This window comes from Arachis ipaensis, chromosome B07, assembly GCF_000816755.2.
Source record: "Arachis ipaensis cultivar K30076 chromosome B07, Araip1.1, whole genome shotgun sequence".
Classification (NCBI taxonomy): Eukaryota; Viridiplantae; Streptophyta; class Magnoliopsida; order Fabales; family Fabaceae; genus Arachis; species Arachis ipaensis.
In genome coordinates, this window is record NC_029791.2 from 44,227,186 (window position 1) to 44,232,414 (window position 5,229).

Below are 5,229 nucleotides of genomic sequence, written 5' to 3' on the forward strand. Positions count from 1 at the left end.
CTCGCAATTTTCATTACTTTCGATGATTTAGATTTAGTTGGGAGGGAGATCTTCTCCTCTCTCTCTCTTTTAGGATTAGGATTTAGGATTTCTTCTTGCTTTAAGAGTGACTCTCAATCCAGGTTTTACGTTTCTTTGTTTTAGCTTCCTTTTGCTTTTATTTATTCCAGCACTTGAATTGATCAGTGAATTTATGAATTTCTTCCATGTTATAGATTGTTATTTGAATTAATAATATTTGAGGTATTTTCAGTTTATGATTGTTATCTTTGATTTAAGCTACCATTGCCTCCCATATAAGGACATTTTTATTATTCTAGCAATTTTACTTTTTCCCCTTTTGGTCCTGGTTAAGAAATCAGTAACTCAACAGTTATCAAACTCAACATATTTGATAATCGTTATCTTGCTAATCGAGCTGAACTTAAGTAATCCCAACCTTTAATTCTGGGCGCCATTCTGGTTATTACGGCGGTTTTCTGAAAACCGCCGTAATAACCAATGGATAATACGGCGGTTTTTTGATGGTTAAAATGGCGGTTTTAACCGCCGTTTTAACCAAATAAAACGGCGGTTTTGTTATTGTTTAAAATGGCGGTTTGTAACCACCGTTTTTACCAGGATTTAATGGCATCCTTCTTGTTTAAAATGGCGGTTTCTAACCGCCGTTTTTACCTAGGTTTAATGGCATCCTCCTAGTTTAAAATGGCAGTTTCTAACCGCCGTTTTTACCTGAGTTTAATAACATCCTTTTCGTTTAAAAATTAAAATGGCAGTTTATAACCGCCATTTTTACCAGAATATAATGGCATAATTTTCGTTTAAAATGACAATTTTTAATCGTTGTTTTTACCTAAGTTTGATGGCAATTTTATACTTTTTAAAATGAAATTGAAACTACCTATTTGAAGTGACATTTTTGGAATTCAAACTTTAAAATCTATTAATAATCAAAAGGCATAGCCTTAAATCAAACATTATAACAAGATTTTTAATTCATACATAATCTCCGAAAATCAAGAGTCATAATCCAAAAACAAAGTATCAAAGATAACATTTTTCAATAATTCGTCTTACTATCTATATATATATCCTTAATACATAAAATCTTTATCATGCAAGATCATGCTTCGTTGTTGCTCGCTCCAGAAGACCTACTTCCTAACTCTTCTAGTGATGGAATTTCGACTATGTTGGTGGGCCTGATGTTGATTATGTTGAGAATCTCAGCTTTTGCTAGGTCATGGCTTTTAACACTTTCAAGAACTCATTGATGCGCTCTCTTGTTTGATCACGAGCAGCAGTATCAATCAGATAATCATAAACCTGATGGAGATGCATCACGGTCATAACTCATACACAGATAAAAAAATGTACTATAACCATCTATTGAAGTTACCAGAAATAAATAACTAAGGATATTTTCACAAACTAACAGTGTCAAGTACAATTCAAACAGATCTATTCATGTGGTGATATAAATTCAGGTTCCTAATTAGTGGAAAACAACTACCTTATGTTGTTTGTATTTCTCCCTCACAGCTTGCAAAGAGCCACCTCTCCTGCTGAGGTACAGATCATGTATACTTTGAGCACATTCCTGCAATTCGGCAGGTTTATATCTAGTGAGTTGATAAAGTGCCGCATTCTGTAAACAAAACGTTTAATTTAGTAATTGAATCCAACTTGGATATTGAATCTATGATTTAGAAGAATGAAACATTACCCAAGGATGTGTCTTTGGACTTGGCATAAATCTTGCTAGAAATACAACAGATGCTGCCACCAAAGAAGGCAAGAATTTCACACAATTATAATCCAACAAACTGAGCTCTGCGAGGTAGCTAGTGAGAAACTCAAATTGCAAGTCTAATGTATGCACCAGGAAACAGGAATAATGTTAGTCAACTGATAAACTAGAAACAATATTTTTGGCAATTTCATTAGTATAGAGTAAATTACTATCACCAACATGCTTTCTAAAAATTAGCAACTAGTATATTGAAACAAGAGTTCACTTACATCTTTTCTCTCTTGAGCAACTTTAGAGAATCTTCTGCACATACAAATGAAATGCAAAGCGAGCCAACATGTCAATGACAAAAGTATAGCTAAGAAAAGATGATTCAATACGTCGATGAAAGATTTCATGAATCACATGTGCATGCACCTTAGAAAGGTCTTTACTGTTGAGAAGCTAAATTTAACAAGAGCCAGGAATAAGCAAAAGAATTGAGAAGCTTATAACAAACCAACTTGCTTAATTTAACATCTAAAAATACAATGCTACTTCTAAGTATCTTGACGAATTTGTCAGATTATATATTTTGAATTTCCTTCTAAGGGCTCATTGCCATTTGTTTCACGTGAATTGCATCAAACACTTGAAACCATAACATTATGGAAGCACTAATGCACTATCTAGTATATAGACTCCATTATTAAAACTAACGTTCAATCTATCTCAATTTATGAGTAAAATTAGCTAAATAATGCACACACTGTTCTTCTTTGTTTAATTATTCTACTATAGTAAAAAAGCAAGCATAATTGAATGAATTGATTATAAATATACTTAATGTAGAATTTGGTCCAAATAGTAAAGCAAGTCACCCCGGCCCCTTAATTAGTTGGTCTCTTTATTATAATGTATAATCAACTGCATCATATTTTATCAATCTGGAGTTTTTGACACTTGCTATCCTCGGTGTCTCAAAATAAGAAATTAAATTAGTGATCGAAGCTCAATTACTTTAATTTAAACAAGTAGTTGTGTATATGCAATGGAGGATGTGGTTATGTGATAAAATCAATAAAAATAAGTCTTCTTCTAATAGTTACAACCCAATAAACTTAGTGGGAAGTTGGAAAACTTACGTGATAGACCAATTCTGGCCAACAGACCCTCACTCTTCATCAATCCCATAATCTTCTAGTAAATCCTTGCTTTGCTCTCTGCAAATCAAGTTTTGAATTGGTTCAATTTATCAGAAAAAGATACTTCAGCCAGAGACGATGTCTTTGTACTTATCACTGTCTTTTGTTCACTTAAATTGAAGAAAACAACATACAGTTCACCTAAACACGTATATAAAGTAAGGAATTAAGACTCTATTAAATGCTTGAATGATATATTGATTATTGAGATTCATCTAAAGTGTTGGTTGGCAATTCACCTCTTCTTCCTTTTGCAATCCAAGAGCGAATCCCACCAGGACTAATACCATCTGCATGAACGACCAATTTGGATTATGAATAACAAAGAGGCACTGTAAAGACTTATAAAGGTGGTATCCAACTTTCAATAGAATCTATATATATCAATCAACAAAATACAAATTGGGCCAATGCAGGCTTCTATACTTATTTCTAGAGATTAAGGGCCACATGCAAATCTTGTATGTGAAATATGGAGTAAAGCATACCTGATTTGCATCCCATCTGCAAGCAGAAAATGTACCTCTCTTGAACTCCTTAGAAATAAGCTTTTGTTTTGGGGAAGCATCCAAGCAGAATTTCATTTCGTTGGTTGCAACCAAATGATGTTTACCCCGATAGTCCTCTTGATGCGTACTCTCGCCATCTCTGTATCGGTAATATAACAAGCTATATTGTTAATGATGAAAAACAAATAATAGAATAAGTATTATATGGAACAGAGAAGGATAAAGTATGATTACAATCTGAACTAAAATTCCCTACTCTTGTGTACACAGAAAGGAGGCTGAAGCTAGTTTGCAGACCAAGCTTATTCCTGGAACATACTTAGCTAAGTCTAACTATTCATCTAGTATAACTAACTAACTAAACAGCTTCTAACTACTTCTAATTCTAACTGACTGAGCTGGCAGCTGAGTAAACTACAATTCCTCAAACTATCATTAAATTACGATATAAATTGAAAAAAGGTTCTGGCTCAATATAATAACAACCATAGTAATAGCTATAATTGAACCCTGTCATTTTATCAAACACAACAAAAGCATTCATTCATTCATTCATTCATTCACAACAAAAGCATTCATTCATTATATATGTCAATCTTCATATTCAAACCCGTTCACAAAAAGGCAAGAAAGGGAAAAAAAAGAAAAAGAATAAAAAAGGCCTAAACTGCCATTCTCATAAGCAACAAATCAGCAATGCAGTCATTGTGAAAGAGAAACAAACATATAGAGCAATCAACGTTAAAGAGAAAGCGAGCAAAAAACGAAAAGATCGACGGAGAAGTCACAAAAAAGAAAAGATCTATCTAATATAAGAGCTTATTAGAGCGAGGATCGCGAGTACCTGGTACCGGAGAAATCATAGAGTTAGTGCTGGAAAAGATCATAACTCCAACCTCAGCATCGCACAAAATCACAAGCTCCTTCGCCTTCTTCAACAAACCATTCCTTCACTTCGAGAACGTCACTTGCCTGCTCGTGGAATTGTCGATCCTCCTTATCGCGATCTTCCCTCTCTCCATCGCTCTCAATCAAAACCCTAACTCCTCGATCCAGAATCACCATTTCTGTTCATCACAGATCAACAACCAAAACTTCAATTTCACTAAGAGTGAAGAAAAAGAAAAGTCAAAAACAGAAAAAAATGAACTAAAAAGATAGCTCAAGGAACAGCCAGAAGAAAGTGAAAACTGAAAGTATCGATTCGTCGGAGAACGCCACTGAGAAGATCGTCACCGGAGCAGCGCTGGAGAAGATCGTCACCGGAGCACCGCTGGAGAAGATCGTCGTTTCGGGTTTCAGTCGCTGGAGAGCGCTGCTGAGAAGATCACTGGAGCAGCTTCACTTTTGTAGGGTTTCACTTTCACCAGATCAGCATTAAAGTTTTTCTTGGGTTTGGGCCTTTTTATTTTTTAAGTAATGGCTTGGATAATGGCGGTTGAAAACCGCCGAAATCACCAAAAAAAAGTGCAATTTTAGAACTTAATTATGGCAGCATCATAAAATGCCATAATACCTGAATATTATGGTAGTTTTTTAAAATCGCCATAATATAAATGCCATTTTAAACTCTTTTTTTTGTAGTGATTCAAAGGTCAATTTAATTAGTCCCTTGACTTTCTTTTGCTTTAGTAAAGGTTGACCAAGTGGAATTTAGATTCAACTTTCATTATATTTGAGAGAGATAACTAAGTTGGACCTCTAATTTCTCTTACCTTGCCAAAAGTTTGCTTTATAGTATTTATTTATTTTAATTGCCATTTACTTTACTTGTCATTTAAAT

At 34.2% G+C, this 5,229-nt stretch overlaps 1 long non-coding RNA gene across 8 annotated transcripts; it reads right to left on the reverse strand.

The window, feature by feature from the left end:
* On the reverse strand, positions 944 to 4,837 carry LOC107609813. Of its 8 annotated transcripts, none has more exons than XR_002351484.1 (9): positions 4,683 to 4,837; positions 4,291 to 4,513; positions 3,426 to 3,585; positions 3,177 to 3,227; positions 2,878 to 2,955; positions 2,023 to 2,056; positions 1,727 to 1,869; positions 1,514 to 1,648; positions 944 to 1,326 (listed from the first exon to the last, which is right to left on the reverse strand). It is a non-coding gene; the product is annotated as an uncharacterized LOC107609813 (long non-coding RNA). The 8 variants fall into 8 exon arrangements; XR_002351483.1 differs by having other exon boundaries at positions 4,638 to 4,834; XR_002351486.1 differs by having other exon boundaries at positions 2,878 to 3,078; positions 4,291 to 4,836.